Raw genomic sequence first — 19,230 nt, forward strand, 5'->3', positions numbered from 1 at the left:
AGAAGGGAAGAACCATGAAGAAATAAGTGGGCTCTTGCCTAATACTCAGAAATGAATTGTCTGAGGAGACACATGTGCTGAAAAAGCAAGAGATTTTGTTGGGGAGGAAGGTTTCTCAGGAAGCAGGTAAGGTGGTCTGGTATGCCCATCTCTTTAAGAATTTTCCAGTTTGTTGTGATCCACACAGCCAAAGGCTTTACATTACAGTGTTGGACCACAGCCTTGTCTAACTCAATGAAACTATGAGCCATGCTGTGTAGGACCACCCAAGATGGACAGATCATGGTGGTGAGTTCTGACAAAATGTGGTCCACTGGAGAAACGAATGGCAAACCACTTCAGTATTCTTGCCTTGAGAACCCCATGAACAGTATGAAAAGGCAAAAAGATATGACACTGAAAGACGAACTCCACAGGTCAGTAGGTGCCCAATATGATACTGAGAAGAGTGGAGAAATAACTCTAGAAAGAATGAAGAGATGGAGCCAAAGTGAAAACAATGCCCAGTTGTGGATGCCACTGGTGATGGAAGTTAAGTCCAATGCTATAAAGATGAATACTGAATAGGAACCTGGAGTGTTAGGTCCATAAATCAAGTTAAATTGGAAGTGGTCAAACAGGAGATGGCAAGAGTGAACATTGACAACTTAGGAATCAGTGAACTAAAATGGATAGGAATGGGCAAATTTAACTCAGATGACCATTATATCTACCACTGTGGGCAAGAATCCCTTAGAAGAAATAAAGTAGCCATCATAGTTAACAGGAGTCCAAAATGCAGTGCTTAGATGCAATCTCAAAAAACACAAAATGATCTCTGTTCATTTCCAAGGCAAACCTTCAATATCACAGTAATCCTAGTCTATGACCCAGCTACTAATGCCAAAGAAGCTGAAGTTGAACAGATCTATGAAGATCTATAAGATGTTTTAGAACTAATACCCAAGAAAGATGTCAACTTCATTATAAGGGACTGGAATGCAAAAGTAGGAAGTCAAGAGACACCTGGAGTAACAGGCAAATTTGGCCTTGGAGTACAGAATGAAGCAGGGCAAAGGCTAACAGAGGTTTGCCAAGAAAACACACTGGTCATTGCAAACACCCTCTTCCAACAACACAAGAGACGACTCTAAACATAGACGTCACCAGATGGTCAATACCAAAATCAAATTGATTGCATTCTTTGTAGCCAAAGATGGAGAAGCTCTATACAGTCAGCAAAAACAGAACTGGGAGCTGATTGTGGCTCAGATCATGAATTCCTTATTGCCAAATTCAGAATTAAATTGAAGAAAGTAGGGAAAACCACTAGACCACTCAGGTATGACCTAAATCAAATCCTTTATTGTTATACAATAAGTGAGAAATAGATTCAAGGGATTAGGTCTGATAGATAGAGTGCCTGAAGAATTATGCATGGAGGTTCGTGGCATTGTATGGGAGGCAGTGATCAAGATCATCCCCAAGGAAAAGATATGTAGAAAGGCAAAATGGTTGTCTGAGGAGGCCTTACAAATAGCTGAGAAAAGAAGAGACGCGAAAGTCAAAGATACATGCATTTGAATGCAGAGTTCCAAAGAATAGCAAGGAGAGATAAGAAAGCCATCCTCAGTGATCAATGCAAAGAAATAGAGGAAAACAATAGAATGAGAAAGACTAGAGATCTCTTCCAGAAAATTAGAGATACCAAGGGAATGTTTCATGCAAAGATGAGCACAATAATGGACAGAAATGGTATGGACCTAACAGAAGCAGAAGATATTAAGAAGAGGTGACAAGAATACACAGAAGAACTGTAGAAAAAGATCTTAATGACCCAGATAACCATGATGGTGTGATCACTCACCTAGAGCCAGACATCCCAGAATGCAAAGTCAAGTGGGCCTTAGGAAGCATCATGCAAACAAAGCTAGTGGAGGTGATGGAATTCCAGTTGAGCTGTTTCAAATCCTGAAAGATGATGCTGTGAAAGTGCTGCACTCAATATGACAGCTAATTTGGAAAACTCAGCAGCGGCCGCGGGACTAGAAAAGTCAGTTTTCTCTCTAATCCCAAAGAAAGGGAATACAAAAGAATGTTGAAACTACCACACAATTCCACTCATCTCACACTCTAGCAAAGTAATGCTCAAAATTTTCCAGGCCAGGACTCAATAGTACATGAACCGTGAACTTCCACATCATCAAGCTAGATTTAGAAAAGGCTAAGGAACCAGAGATCAAATTGCCAACCTCTGTTGGATCATCGAGAAAGCAAGAGAGTTACAGAAAAACATCTGCTTCTGCTTTATTGCCTATGTTAAAGCCTTAGACTGTGTGGGTCACAATAAACTAAGAAAAATTCTGAAAAAGATGGGAATACCAGACAATCTGACCTGCCTCCTGAGAAATCTGTATGCAGGCCAGAAAGGAACACTTAGAATTGGACATGGAACAACAGACTGGTTACAAATAGGCAAAGAAGTTTGTTAAGGGTGTATATTGTCACCCTGCTTATTTAGCTTATATGCAGAGGACATCAAGTGAAATGTGGGGCTAGATGAATCACAAGCTGGAATCAAAATTGCCAGGAGAAATATCAATAACCTCAGATATGCAGATGACACCACACTTATAGCAAAAAGCAAGGAAGAACTAAAGAGCCTCTTGATGAAACTGAAAGAGGAGAGTGAAAAAGCTGGCTTAAAACTCAGCATTCAGAGGACGAAGATCATGGAATCTGGTCTCATCACTTCATGGCAAATAGATGGGGAACAATGGAAACAGTGAGAGACTTTATTATTGCGGGACTCCAAAATCAGTGCAGAAGGTGACTGCAGCTATGAAATTAAAAACATTTGCTCCTTGGAAGAAAAGTTATGACCAACCTAGATAGCATATTCAAAAGCAGAGACATTACTTTGCCAACAAAGGTCCGTCTAATCAAAGCTATGGTTTTTCCAGTGGTCATGTATGGATGTAAGAGTTAGACTATAAGGAAAGCTGATCGCCAAAGAATTGATGCTTTTGAACTGTGGTGTTGGAGAAGACTCTTGAGAGTCCCTTGGACTGCAAGGAGATCCAACCAGTCCATCCTAAAGGAAATCAGTCCTGAATATTCATTGGAAGTACTGATGTTGAATCTGAAACTCCAATACTTTGTCCACCTGATGCGAAAAACTGACTCATAGGAAAAGACCCTGATGCTGGGAAAGACTGAAAGCAGCAGGAGAAGGGACGACAGAGGATGAGATGTTTGCATGGCTTCACTGTTTCAATGACATGAATTTGAGCAAGCTTCAGGAGTTGTTGAAGGACAGGGAAGTCTGGCATGCTGCAGTCCTTGAGGTCACCAAGAGTCAGACCAAACTGAGTGACGGAACTGAAGTGAGCTGAACCACAGGTAATTCAATCACTAAAGGCATTTCACTAATATCTCTTCAATATTGCTTAGAAGCCAATAAAATTTTGTCATTTGAGTTTTCTCCAAAATTGGACAATTTACTAAGCCAAGAAATGGTCCCTTGTATTTTAGTTTCTATCTCAAATTTTATTTGTTTTTAGTACCCCTTTGTCCCCCAAAATGGAATCAATTTAGTAAAACTCATAAATTGCCAAATATATATAATACAGTGTTGCAGTATCTAAAAGATCAATACTACAAATCTATTTTATTTCTGCCTTTTTATACCAGAGCTAAACTGTACAGTAACAAATGTTGGCAGGATTATGAATAAAAGGGAATCCTATTACTCAGTTGGTGAGAATGCAAATTGGTGTAGCCACTATAAAACATAGTACAGAGGTTTCTCAAAAATCTAAAAATGGATCTATCATATGAGACAGCAATTTCACTCTGAATATATATTATTAAAAAAAAACAGTAATTTGAAAAGATATATGCACCCAATGTTCATAGCAGCGTTACTTACAGTCGCCAAAATATAGAAACAATCTAAGTGTCCTTGTTTGTATCTAGGGAACTTACTGTTGTTTCACACAAAATGTCCTCCCCACCCCCACCTTGTTCCCAATGAATATGTGAATTTCTAATATTTACATACAGACATTTGTGGAATATAAGTTGTTTTAGATTGTTAGGATCTGTAAAGCTATTATTTTCTGTCTTTCAGGTTCCCCTGTGGCATAATTTTGGCCAATTAAATGTAAGAGAGGTCTGGTGGAAGGATCTTCCATGAAAGAGTTAAAAAAAGGGAAAAATCAGCTCATATAGCCTCTTTGGAAAAATCAGCTCATATATCCCTGCCTGTGATACAGTTAATGCCTAAAGCTAAAGGACGACCAAGCAGTAATATAAGAGCCTTGTTTTTATTCATCAGAAAGCCATCACACAAGTCATTTACTGCTATCTCAATGGCACCCCACTCCAATACTCTTGCCTGGAGAATCCCATGGATGGAGGAGCCTGGTAGGCTGCCGTCCATGGGGTCGCTGAGAGTTGGACACGACTCAGTGACTTCACCTTCACTTTTCACTTTCATGCATTGGAGAAGGAAATGGCAACCCACTCCAGTGTTCTTGCCTGGAGAATCCCAGGGACGGCGGAGACTGGTGGGCTGCCGTCTATGGGGTTGCACAGAGTAGGACACAACTGAAGCGACTTAGCAAGAGCAGCAGCAGCAGCAGCAGCAAGACTTTAGAGATCTCCTTCAATTCTTTAGTTAAACCTGGACAGGAAAAATATCATCAATACCCAGACAGAGGTTTCTTCTGAAGCTCCAACCTGAGGAATATTTTTACTGTATCTTACTAGTAAAAGTGAAGTGAAAGTGAAAATTGTTAAGCCATGTCCGATTCTTTGCTATCCAATGAACTATACATTCCATGGAATTCTCCAGGCCAGAATACTGGAGTGGATAGCCTTTCCCTTCTCCAGGGGATCTTCTTAACCCAGGGATAAAACCCAGGTCTGTAATAAATATGTTGTTATTTTAGCACCTGCAAGAACCCTGCTTTACTTTTCTATGATTCTAAGTGATTATGAAGACCTGTAAGAAATCCAAACTTCTAGCTGCACAAAAAAGAAATTTGGAATTATAACCAAACTCTCAAACATTCATGACCACTGCATAGATTCCAAACACCTTAACCTTTTTTTTTTTTTGGTTTGTCTAAGCAAAAGAAAACTTTTGCTTCTATATTAATCATGATTCCGGTTGCTAATGTGTTATTTCCCATTCTCCCCTATCTCAGTGCATGTGAATAGACTATGCTTTCTGGCTTCTTGATGTTGGCTGGGGTCTTATTACCAATTCTTGAGAAAGAACTGGGAGTGGAAATGATGTGGTTCACTTTCTGGCTTGAGTTGAAGGCATTTCATTGCTACTGCGAAACCCTCTAATGCTCTCTTTCTTCATTCTGGCATGACAACTGGCTATAATCTTTACTGGAGCTCCCAAATGACTATGATAAACAGAGGCTTCCCTGCCAATCTCTGAGGGTCATATAAGAGAGAAATAATTTTTTTATTAGTCATCACAATTGGGAGTTGTTTGTTACTAGATCATGATGCAGCCTATTTGGAATGAGTCAAGCCTAATCAAGCGAGGTTCAGAACAAGGGCACATAGATGAATCCATTGATTCCACAGAGGCTTTAAATTGTCAGACCATAGGAAGGGCAGTGGTGCATCTAAGCCTCAGGAAGCCAGAACCAGGAACTGAATGCTGTAAAACTCTCTCTCTTTTTTCCCCTTGACTCTCCTATTCTTAGTCTACTTAGCATTATTTTATCTCATTGCAAACTTAACCTTCTTCACATGGAAAGAAATGTGATTTTGGCAGTCTCTGAGTTTTACAGTTCACAGCTTTAGTGAACAGGAGGAAAATGACTGACGTTTTCTGGTCTCAACTTCAAAAAGGCTTAGAAAATATATCCAATTTAATTAACTGCCTTTAGGGAAATGGGGTCATATAAAAACATGACACAGAACTGTGGAGAAGAAAGTATTCCTAAGAAAAGAGGAGTGTCATATGAGTAGCTCATAAATACTAAAGTGTAGAATTTTCCTTGAAGCTATGTGGTTTTTAAATGTGGTGATTGTTTCTATTTCTTTCTATATTTTCTATATAAAAAAATCAAAATATAATAAGGAATAAGAACAATTTTTGATGTATGAATTAAGACTTCTTCATGAGTCTTGTGATGGTGAAGGGGCTTGCATAACTCAATGAAGCTATGAGCCATGCCATGCAGGGCCAACCAAGATGGACAGGCCATAGTAAAGAGTCCTGACAAAACGCAGTCCACTGTAGGAGGAAATGGCAACCCACTCCAGTACCCTATGGGCAGTATGAGAAGATAAAAAGTTATGACATCAGAAGATGAGTCCCTCAGGTCAGAAGGTGTTCAGTATGATTCTGGAGAAGAGTGGAGGGCAATTACTATCTCCAGAAAGAATGAAGCAGCAGGGCCAAAGCGGAAATGACGCTCAGTTGTGGATGCGTCTGGTAGTGAAAGTAATGTCTGATGCTATAAAAACAACACTGCATAGTAACGTGAAATGTTAGGTCCATGAATCAAGGTAAATTGCACATGGTCAAACATGATGGCAAGGTTGAATGTTGCCAGCTTAGGAATCAGTGAATTAAAATGGACAGAATAGGCAAATTAAATAAATTTATCTTTTACTGTGGGCAAGAATCCCTTAGAAAAAATGGAGTAGCCCTCAACAAAAGAGTCTGGAATGCAGTACTTGAGTACAGTCTCAAAAATAACAGAATAATCTCAATTCATTTCCAAGGTAAACTATTCAGTGTCACAGTAATCCACATCTGTGACCCAACCACTGATGCCAAAGAAGCTGAAGCTGACCAGTTCTGTGAAGACCTACAAGACCTTCTAGAACTAACAGCAAAAGAGATACCCTTTTCATCATGAGACTGAAATACAAATGTAGGAAATCAGACATACCTGGAGTAACAGGCAAGTTTGATCTTGGAGTACAAAATGAAGCAGGGCAAAAGCTAGCAGCATTTTGTCCAGACAATATGCTGGTCATAGCAAATACCCTTTTCCAACAACACAAGAGATGACTACAAGTGGACATAACCAGATGGTCAATATAAAAATCAGGCTGATTATGTTCTTTGTGATCAAGAAAGGAGAAGCTCTATATTATCAGTAAAAATAAGACCTGGAGATGACTGTGGCTCAGGTCATGAGCTCCTTATTGCAAAATTCAGGCTTAAATTGAAGAAAGTAGGAAAAACCATTAGGCTATTCAGATATGACCTAAATCATATCCCTTATTATTATACAGTGAAGGTATGACTAGATCCAAGGGATTAGATCTGGTAGACAGAGTGCCTGAAAAGCTATGGACGGAGGTTCATAACATTGTACAGGAGCCACTGACCAAAGTCATCCCCAAGAAAAAGAAATGCAAGAAGGCAAAGTGATTGTCTGAGAAGGCCTTACAAAGAGCTGAGAAAAGAAGAGAAGCAAACAGCAAGGGAGAAGGGAAAGGTATACCCAGCTGAAGGCAGAGCTACAGAGAACAGCAAGGAAAGAAAAGAAGGCCTTCTTAAATGAACAATGCAAAGAAACAGAGGCAAGCAGTAGAATGGGAAAGACTAGAGATCTCTTCAAAAACATTGGAGATATCAAGGGAACATTTCAGGCAAAGATGGGTACAATAAAGGACATAAATTATAAGGACCTAAAAGAAAACAATTAATAAGAGGTGGCAAGAATAGAACTGTACAAAAAAAGGTGTTAAAGACCCGGATAACCATGAAGTTATGGTTACTCATCTAGAACTGGATACCCCGGAGTATGAAGTCAAGTGGGTCTTAGGAAGCCTTACTATGAACAAAGCTTTGGATGTAATGGGATTCCAGCTGACCTATTTAAAATCCTTAAAGATGATGCTGTTAAAATGCTGCACTCAATATGCCAGCAAATTTGGAAAACTCAGCAGTGGCTGAAGAAGAAAGCAACAGCAGAGGATGAGATGGTTAGATAGCATCACCGACTCAGTGGGCGTGAATTTGAGCCAGCTGCAGGAGATAGTGGACAGAGCAGTATGGCACGCTGCAGCCCATGGGGTTGCAAAGACTTGGACAGGACTTAGTGACTGAACAACAACAACAAGATAAGTTAAGAAGTTGGAAAAAAATCTTACTACAGGAATATTTTAATCTTTCCTTTCGGCCAGGAAATAGTTTCAAAGACGAAATTATGTTCACATTGCAGATATGCTTTTTTCTGAGTTTAAGACTCTTAATGAATCTTAAATGGCTGCTAAGATCGACACTTTGTCTTTTCCTGAAACTTAGCTGTTAGTGCATATAAAACCACATAAAAATCCTTTTAAATTTAGACAGAATTATAGGAGCAAAATCAAGTTTTAATTACTGCTACTAATGGAAAGCAGGAAGCAATAAAAGTAATCTTTAAAAATTATAATAACTTGGTTTGGGAATTCATGTATCAACCACACATACTGAATTTTTTAAAGATTAAATCTGGTCGCAAGTGACAGAAAAACCCAAATAATAGTGACTTAAGTCAGATAAAAGTCCATTTTTTTCTTATAAAACAGTCTGGGGGTAGATGGCCAAAAGATAGATGATATGTCCATTTATGCTTTCAGGAATCCAAGCTCATTTTTAGTCTGTTTTGCCTAGACTCCATTCCTAAGTTTATTGCATCATCCAAGGTGGCCACACTTAGTCAAAGCATTCTTGATTTTACTGAGAAGTTAGAAGGAAAAAAAGAAGGATAAGGATGCACTTTCTCCTTTTAAGAACACTGCCTATAACTTTCACATACAGTTTTCCTTTATATGCCTCCCTGCTGGCTCAGCTGGTGAAGAATCTGCCTGCAATGTGGGAGAGATGGATTTGATCCCTAGGTTGCGAAGATCCCCTGGAGAAGGGAACAGTTACCCACGCCAGTATTCTGGCCTGGAGAATTCCATGGACTATAGCCCATGGGGTTGCAAAGAGTTGGACATGGCGGAGCAAACTTCACTTTCACTTTTCTTTTGAATGTCATTGGTGAGCCCTTAGTACTATAGCCACAAATCCAAGGAAGGGAGTCCATAAATTGTGCAATTTATTCCAGATGTTCATTCACCCAAATAAATATCAAGAGTTCCATCATATAAAAAGAGAAAATGAAAAGCATTTTGTGGTGACTAGTAATCTCTGCACACCTGTTTTATACAAACTGGCAACTGGACTTCTGCATGTCTTCACAATATGCTCACATCTACTCTACCCATATTCAGCTTTACTCTGACTTGCCCCATAATGAAATCATACCTAGTGTACCTATCATTACAACTTGAGTGCTCCTTGTATTCGTGATGGTTTTGGACTGCACATCAGTGTTATTACCTCACATCTCTTCAAAGTTCGGACTGAGAGCAAATGTTCCTTCAGGAGCAGTTTCATTTTGATAAAAAGTAAGTTTGTATTTTTGAACTGTGGTGTTGGAGAAGACTCTGGAGAGCTCCTGGGACTGCAAGGAGATCCAACCAGTCCATCCTACAGGAAATCAGTCCTGAATATTCATTAGAAGGACTGATGCTGAAACTGAAGTTCCAATACTTTGGTCACTTGATGTGAAGAGCCAACTCATTAGAAAAGACCCTGATGCTGGGAAAGATTGAGGGCAGGAGGAAAAGGGGATGACAGAGGATAAGATGGTTGGATGGCATCACTGAATCAGTGGACATGAGTTTGTGCAAGCTCTGGGAGATGGTGAAGGACAGGGAAGCCTGGCGTGGTGCAGTCCATGGGGTCGCAAAGAGTTGGACACAGCTGAGCACCTGAACAACAATAACAAAGTTTACTCTTCTCTGGTGAGCAGGATCACTGTATAGGTTGTGAGCAGCTGTATAGGTTGTATATACAGCCTGGAGACAATGTGGGACTAAAACTTTAGGGGGAAAAGTACCTTTTTGTTGATCTTATAATTTTTATTTGATTTGCCCCCCCAAATGGAATGTCTTTTTCTAATTTGTGTGATTGGACTAAATGTATTGATTATGGTTTCAGGTAGGTGATTTTTATACACACACACACACACACACACACACACACACACATTTCCCAAAGTATGGGTTTGGGAATGTTAATTCAAGAAATATTAAGAGATTGTCAGTTGAGAAGATGTGTTTCTTAGTATATGGGTCAAACAAGGTATTTGTTTGAGGGATTTCTTTGTTACCAGCAAAAATGTTATTAAGAATCTTTATTATCCTAGTCCTTGTTTAGAAATCTCCACAGAGGGCCCTCTTGTATGCAATGATTGACAAAACAATTATTTTCTGGCAATATATCTTACAGGACACTGTGTAATAAAATATTGATTTAGTGCAGTGTGAAACACAGTGTTCTTGCATAATGAGAAAATAAACTCCCTACCCCCACTGCCAAACTCATTTGATTCATATTCTGCAGATGAAGGTCCTAGAAACCTGTATCTTTAACGTGTGACCCAGACCACTCATTCAGTTCAGTTCAGTCTCTCAGTTGTGTCCGACTCTTTGCGACCCCATGAATCACAGCATGCCAGGCTTCCCTGTCCATCACCAACTCCCGGAGTACACATGAACTCATGTGCATCAAGTCAGTGATGCCATCCAGCCATCTCATCCTCTGTCCTCCCCTTCTTCTCCTGCCTCCAATCCCTCCCAGCATCAGGGTGTTTTCAAATGAGTCAACACTTCTCCATGAGGTGGCCAAAGTATTGGAGTTTCAGCCTCAGCATCAGTCCTTACAATGAACACCCAGGACTCATCTCCTTTAGGATGGACTGGTTGGACCTCCTTGCAGTCCAAGGGACTCTCAAGAGTCTTCTCCAACACCACAGTTCAAAATCATCAATTCTTTGGCGCTCAGCTTTCTTCACAGTCCAACTCTCACATCCATACATGACTACTGGAAAAAACATAGCCTTGCCTAGACAGACCTTTGTTGGCAAAATAATATCTCCGCTTTTTAATATGCTATCTAGGTCAGTCATAACTTTCCTTCGAAGGAGTAAGCATCTTTTAATTTCATAGCTGTAATCACCGTCTGCAGTGATTTTGGAGCCCCCCAAAATAAAGTCTGACACTGTTTCCACTGTTTCCCCATCTATTTCCCATGAAGTGAGGGACCAGAGGCCATGATCTTAGTTTTCTGAACGTTGAGCTTTAAGCCAACTTTTATACTCTCCTCTTTCACTTTCAAGAGGGTGGTGTCATCTGCATATCTGCAGCTATTGATATTTCTCCCAGCAATCTTGATTCCAGCTGTGTTTCTTCCAGCTCATGATGTACTCTGCATAGAAGTTAAATAAGCAGGATGACAATATACAGCCTTGACGTACTCCTTTTCCTGTTTGGAACCAGTCTGTTGTTCCATGTCCAGTTCTAACTGTTGCTTCCTGACTTGCATATAGGTTTCTTGAGAGGCAGGTCGGGTGGTCTGGTATTCATTCCATCTCTTTCAGAATTTTCCATAGTTTATTGTGATCCACACAGTCAAAGGTTTTGGCATAGTCAACATAGCAAACACAGATGTTTTTCTGGAACTCTCTTGCTTTTTTGATGATCTAGTGGATGTTGGCAATTTGATCTCTGGTTCTTCTGCCTTTTCTAAAACCAGCTTAAACATATGGAAGTGCATGGTTCACGTATTGCTGAAGTCTGGCTAAGAGAATTTTGAGCATTACTTTACTAGCGTGTGAGATGAGTACAATTGTGCGGTAGTTTGAGCATTCTTTGGCATTGCCTTTCTTTGGGATTAGAATGAAAACTGACCTTTTCCAGTCCTGTGGCCACTGCTGAGTTTTCCAAGTTTGCTGGCATATTGAGTACAGCACTTTAACAGCATCATCTTTCAGGATTTGAAATAGCTCCACTGTAATTCCATCACCTCCACTAGCTTTGTTCGTAGTGATGCTTTCTAAAGCCCACTTGACTTCACATTCCAGAATGTCTGGCTCTAGGTCAAGTGATCACACCATTGTGATTTTCTGGGTCATGAAGATCTCTTTTGTACAGTTCTTCTGTGTATTCTTGCCACCTCTTCTTAATATCTTCTGCTTCTGTTAGGTCCATACCATTTCTGTCCTTTATTGAGCCAATCTTTGCATGAAATGTTCCCTTGGTAGCTCTAGTTTTCTTGAAGAGATCTCTAGTCTTTCCCATTCTGTTCTTTTCCTCTATTTCTTTGCATTGATCACTGAGGAAGGCTTTCTTATCCCTCCTTGCTATTCTTTGGAACTCTGCATTCAGATGGGAATAGCTTTCCTTTTCTCCCTTTCTTTTCGCTTCTCTTCTTTTCACAGCTATTTGAAAGGCCTCCCCAGACAGCCATTTTGCTTTTTTGCATTTATTTTCCATGGGGATGGTCTTGATCCCTGTCTTCTGTACAATGTCACAAAGCTGCATCCATAGTTCATCAGGCACCCTATCAGATCTAGTCCCTTAAATCTATTTCTAACTTCTACTGTCTAATCATAAGGGATTTGATTTAGGTCATACCTGAATGGTCTAGTGGTTTTCCTTACTTTCTTAAATTTAAGTCTGAATTTGTCAATAAGAAGCTCATGATCTGAGCCACAGTCAGCTCCCGGTCTTGTTTTTGCTGACTGTATAGAAATTCTCCTTCTTTGGCTGCAAAGAATATAATCAATCTGATTTCAATGTTGACCATCTGGTGATGTCCATATGTAGAATCTTCTCTTGTGTTGTTGGATGAGGGTTCAAAATTGCAATTTTGGAAACATTGATTTATAGTTTTTCTTTTTTTCCCCACTAGGAGTACACCAAACTCACTTGAGAAACTTTTTGAATATATATTTATTTTGTCCTTCCCAAATTTATGACTCAGAGGGAGTTATGGTTTCTCTATATCTATAGGATTGGCCAAAACATTCATTTGGGTTTTCCTGTAACATCTTATGGAAAAATCCAAATTAACCTTTTGGCCAAACTAATATTTCTTATACTAACTCTCAGTTAAGAATCATTGTTTTAGACCAAACTTTCTTATTCTTCATAAGCTGCTATTCACTTATATATCAGCAGTCCCCAACCTTTTGGGCACCAGGGACTGGTTTCATGGAAGACAATTTTCTATGGACCAGGGTTGGGGAGGTGGAAGGGGGGAATGTTTCAAGCCCATTACATTTAAGGTGCCCTTTATTCCTATTGGGCTTCCCTGGTGGCTCAGATGGTAAATAATTTGCCGGCAGTGCAGGAGACTGGGGTTCAGTCCTTGGCTGGGGAAGCTCCCATTGCAGAAGGGAATGGCAACCCACTCTAGTATTCTTGCCTGGAGAATTCCATGGACAGAGAAGCCTGGCAGGCTACAATCCATGGGGTCACAAAGAGTCAGACACAACTTTGTGGCTATTACACTTTATTTCTATTGTTATTCCATTAGCTCCACCTCAGATCATCAAGCATTAAATCCTAGAGGTTGGGGACCCCTGCACCAAGGTATGCCCACGTAGTCCTTTTCTTTCTTGGGCCTGTTCCTTACATTTTCAGGTTCTCTTTGATAATGTTTTTTTCATAGCAAATGAGAAGAGTGCTCCTAACCATGCTTTGTTTCATGGCAGAATTGATAACAGGAAAAGGAAAGCCCTTGGCTATGGCGTGTCACCAGCTAGCAGATAAAATATTTGAGAATAATGAAAAGCTGATTTCTTAAGTATGAGGCATTTTTATAGCTCGTATGCTTTTAAGTGTATACAGTTAGCATGAACAGGGTGGCCAGTTTTTAAAAAGAGCAACTGATTTAAGTAGATTCCCTTGTGTAAAATGCTGTTTGTGTGGTCTGTTTTCCAGATGTTTCCATGGCAAATGTTTGCTTAATGTGAAACCTAACTATTAAAAGCACCTGGTAATGTGTAGCTCATCCAGACACAAATCATCATTTCTTTTTTTATTCAGAGACTTATAGAGAGGAAACTTTATTTTGAACACGAGTGAGGATGAGCCTATTTCATATTCATATGGAAATATAAAGTGACAAAAATGTTTATTTAAACATTAATCTTAATAAATAGTTTTATTCATTTCTGCAAACAACATAAGAGTATACATTTTCTACAGGGTCTGCATAGCTGCTTGGCAGCTATATTTGGAGCATTTATTTTAATGTAAATTTTTCTATATGAATTCTGACTAAGAACACAGGGGTAAAGACAATATAGTGTAGCAGTCAACCACTGAGGTTTTTGAGCCAGGCAGTCTGGGTTTGAATCCTTCTCCACCACGTATTAGCTATATAAATCTAGGCATTTTACTTCACCTTTGTTATAATAGTAATTCCTTTATTATCCTTACCTGTAAAATTAGGATTATAATAGTACTTACCTTGAAAGGTTGTTGTTATGAAGATCAACTGTGTTTACACATATAAACACTTGTGAAGGAAAAAAAAATTTTTTTCCCTCTTTTTTTCTAGATTCTTATCTGAGACATCCCTGTCAGTTTAAAAGACAGATTAATAGGGGAAGAGCAAACAAAAGTTTAATAGCATGTATACCTCCTGTCTAGGCTTTCCAGGGTGTGCAGTGGTGAAGAACCCGCCTGCCAATGCAGGAGATGCAAGAGACGCAGGTTTGCTTCCTGGGTCGGGAAGATCCCCTGGAGGAGGTCATGGCAACAGACTCCAGCACTCTTGCCTGGAGAATTCCATGGACAGAGGAGCCTGGTGGGCTACAGTCCATGGGATCGCAAAGAGTAAAACGTGATTGAGTGACTGAACGCACGCACACACACACATACCTCTAGTACACATGCGAGATACCCAGGAAAACTGAACAACTTCTTCAAGTGCCCCAGGCTGCCATTTTAAATAACATGAGTGCGTGCTAAGTCATTTCAGTTGTGCCTGACTATTTGTAACCCTATAGCTGTATCCTCCAGGCCTTCTCTGTCCATGTGATTCTCCAGCCAAGAATACTGGAGTGGGTTGCCATTCCCTCCTCCAGGGGATCTTCCCTACCCAAGGATCAAACCCAAGTCTCTTATGTCTCCTGAATTGGCAGGAAGGTTCTTTACCACTAGCGCCACCTAGAAAGCCCTAATTTTTGCTCCCTACTCTGGTACTCTTGCCTGGGAAATCCCATGGACGGAGGAGCCTGGTGGTCTACGGTCCATGAGGTCGCTGAGTTGGACACGACTGAGCGACTTCACTTACACTTTTCACTTTCATGCATTGGAGAAGGAAATGGCAACCCACTCCAGTGTTCTTGCCTGGAGAATCCCAGGGACAAAGGAGCCTGGTGGGCTGCCATCTCTAGGATCGCACAGAGTCGGACACGACTGACATGACTTAGCAGCAGCAGCAGCTAAAGACAAAAGAATTAGGCAGAGACCAGATTTGGAAGATTACCAGGAAAAGCCCTATAAGCAAGAGTAAGGCTGAGCAGATTTAAGTCATTTCCTTCTCCTCTGATAAGAGTTTCTAGAGACTTTTGTCATCTTTCTCTTGGTACAAAGAGGGAAGCAACTTTAAAAATGGAAATTTCCCTTATAAATGCAAATATCTCTCACAAAACTATAATTTTCAAGAGCTTTTCTATGTTTGATGTTCTTAAAAATAATCAGCCTGAAATAATATTTATGCCGAAGAAACATGTTAGATGGTGACAAATTTCTACTCCGTTTCACATATAAGACATTTTTTTGTCCCATAGTAAATGCTCAGTGATGATTAGGATCAATAAAATAGATGTCAAAATTAATTATTTTTTTAAAAATTAAAGAATGCTCCAGTGACCTTGAGCTTCACATTTTTGCTTTGTAAGAAGACAAAAAATTTGGTTCACAAATGTTTCTTGGACAAAATAGCAGCTAGGAAATGGAGTGATAAATCATAAATTTCCATTTTTCTTAAATATACTACTTCATTCATTAATGGAAGGTCTCATCTCTTTAATTTAATGTAACATATTAGAGGAAAAATAGCTAATATTTGTTGTATAGATTTATCACAAAAGTCATCAGAGTAATCGGGCAGTAGCAATTCCATTGGTCCAAGAAGTGAGAGAGAAACAATAAAGAAACACATGGGGAAAACTTGTGGGTAGAGAAACAGAAGGTAAAATGAATTAAAGAAGCAGGTAAAAATTTGCAGAGTTGTTGGCAGAAAAATAACTATGCAAACAATTGGGTAATACTTTGAGCCAGCTATACACAGTGCCATAGATATTTCTTTAAAAAATATAATAGGAACTTTCTCTCAGTTATCAGCTAGTCATTAACGAGATATTTCTTTTAAGAGAAAGTTACCATATTATAGATGTTTCATTCATTTGCAACTCCAGATGGACAAATATCTCTAAAAGACATTTAAAGAAGCACTAATGGCTGGCAAAAGCTCTGTGGGTATCTCAAATTTGGGCTAAAAGTTATTTTTCTTAACAGAAGACAAATCTCTCTGTTAGTTGTCATTCTGTCAAAGGAAAGGGGTTTGAAAGACATGGTATACATTGAATTTCTCCCACCCACCTTTGCTTTTTCTCCAAATAAACCTTTAGTTTCGTGGTAGCTATGAATTTTTTTATTGGTTTTATTTTCTGCATGAAATGGGCATTCATACTTTCTCTTAAAGCATTTTCTTCAAAAGAGAAATATTCTTTCTGTTCAAAGTATAAAGGAAAAAAAAGGTAAAGATTTTTATAAGTGATTATTAATGCTTTGATGTTTAAATATTCAAATCAACCTTTGATGAAATTTAAATTGCAGGCAGCCTCCTAATAATACTGTGAAAGTGAAAAAGTTAATTTATATTTAATTACTATCAAAATCAAGGTCTCTATAGGGCATACTCCTATCTTATTTTAAATTTATTCAAGAAATATTTAAAATAGCTGATCTCAGTATGGTATCTTGAAGAGAGAAAATCCTAAATATTATTAAAAAATAAAATTCAATTGAATAAATTTAAACATCAAATTGGCTTTATTCCACAATACATGAATCAGGTTATATTTCTAAGAGGGGCTGAAGCTATATTTAAGTTATGTAGTAAATCTTGGTTGGGTGATGTGGGCCTAGCCCAAGTGACTCCATTTTGGGCCTGTTACTTCTTGCTAACAACTATCCCTCTTGATCAGACGCTCAGCTTAACTGACATCCGTGATCAAAATGTAAGGCATTAATGCCACTCTCAGCTACCATTCTGTAGTTCTTACAGCTTTTCTGATCCTGTTTGAGACATTCACAGGTCATGAGCATTTTTACTGAATCTCTGTAATTTTCACAAGTCATGACCTCAAGTCCACAATTATTTTAGTTGGTCATTTTCTTTGTTCCTTCTTTGACATTCCAGTCATAGGGAGATAATTCACTTGGTGGTTAGCATCTGTGAACGTGCATTTAAAGCTTTTGAGAGAACACAACGCACCAAGGAGATTACTATGATTTTTACAAGCAGGATAATGCCAGTCTCAAGTTCACTGCAGAGCCATGGTCCGCAAGACCCAAACCAGTCAAAATTATATAAGTAAAAAAAAAGATCCTGTTGAATGAGTCACTTCTTAAGTAAAATGGCTTGTCCAGTGATCTTATGCAACTGAGTTTCAACTTCCTTGGAAGTGTTAATCCAGGTGCAGCAGGTAGCGTGACCACAGTACAGCCACCTCTTTGCTCAGTTAGAAGATAATCAAGAGCTATTCTATTATCAAGAACAACTTTGGCAGGAGGATCTAACGAATTCTGCTGAAAGGCTATTGTTTTAGCAGCAGGTTTTGCAATATCTTCAAGAGTGAAGGAGAGAATATTGATGATACATTTATTTGCACTTATTCCTCACCAGGGAAATAGGATCCTGTTAAAAGAAGCAAATTCTGAATCATGAACCCATCCTGGTAAGTCTTTTTTAACTCATTGATATAAATTCAGGGGAATCTACTAAGAAGGTATCTTAGTTTGTTTATGATCAATCAGGAGCCAGTCCAGTTATCTAAGAGGCATTATCCAGCTTTGCACCAACCATTTAGGCATTTATAGGCTCTCAGAGAGTGAGAACCACTCCAGATAAAGATAAATCCTGTTGGGCACAAACTATTCCCACTAATGTTGCGCTGTTAATGGATTTCAGCATTATAAACAGATCCATTTGTTTGAAAGTTTATCCCCCTTAATAATGGCCTGGGAGATATAGATGATGGCATATTTCCATCGTCTGATTGGCCAATGCCATAGTAAAGAAAAAAAAAAGTTTCCTATTTTAAGTATAAAGTCTTGATATGGTGTCTTAGGAGGAAGTAGTCTATATCTCTCTCAGCTACTTCTCCTCATCAATTTGATTCAGAGGTCTCCAACATCTGCTCAGGATCAGATGCAGTTGGAGACTTTTTCAGCTGTGAGATGTGTATCCAAGGTTCAGTTCTCTGAAATTTGCCCATCGTGTAGTCAGTGAGGAGGACCTGATGCAGTCTCTTCTAAGGAGATCAGAGGCAGTCTTTTTTCGCAGTTCAGTTCACTTGCTCAGTCATGTCCGACTCTGTGAGTTCTCAGTGATTTCCAAATCAGAAGAGTGAGAGAAAATTGAAAATGTTAATTTAGAGAGTTTTAACCAGATATTTAAGGAAATTGGAAAAACTCAGGATTTAGTCAAGTTTACATGTATATAACAAAACCCAAAGACACTTAGCAGGATCAAAATCTGAAAAAGACAAAAATATAAACATACACTTTCTCTTCACAAATATTCCCACTCCTTTTTTTCTAAGGGTAATCACAGTAAAACTAATTTCTTTACATTAGACATGGCTTGATTATTTACATATGTGCAGCAAGAATAGTAATTGACCATATAAATCCTTTTTAAAACTACTTTGGCAGAACCTTGTAAGCAAGATACCAGGTCATTTTTTTCCAAGGGGCTTTACTGGCTCCATAAAGTCAACTTTAGTTCCTTAAAACTGTCTAGTCATTTTTGAGTCTATATGTGTGTCTCTCAAACATGACAGTTTAAAGTCTTGCTTATTTAGCCAGTATTTCCAATTGTGTCCTATTACCAGCATAACAGATTCTCATCAAACTTATGCAAATAAGTAACTATATTGCCATAAAATATATGGCAAAAGGGTTTCTGAATTCTGGAGAGAGCAGGCAGGGAGAAAAAAATAAATGTTTCATCTGTGTTTACAAAAGTATGCTTTATGAAATTGATGTATGTCACAGATAGCTTAAGAGAAAATGTTTATTTAAATCTGGAAAAATAAAATATTAAGAAACATAAGTGTTTCAGACAAAACATTATAA

The sequence above is a fragment of the Capra hircus genome, chromosome 5 (genome assembly GCF_001704415.2).
Source record: "Capra hircus breed San Clemente chromosome 5, ASM170441v1, whole genome shotgun sequence".
NCBI lineage: Eukaryota > Metazoa > Chordata > Mammalia > Artiodactyla > Bovidae > Capra > Capra hircus.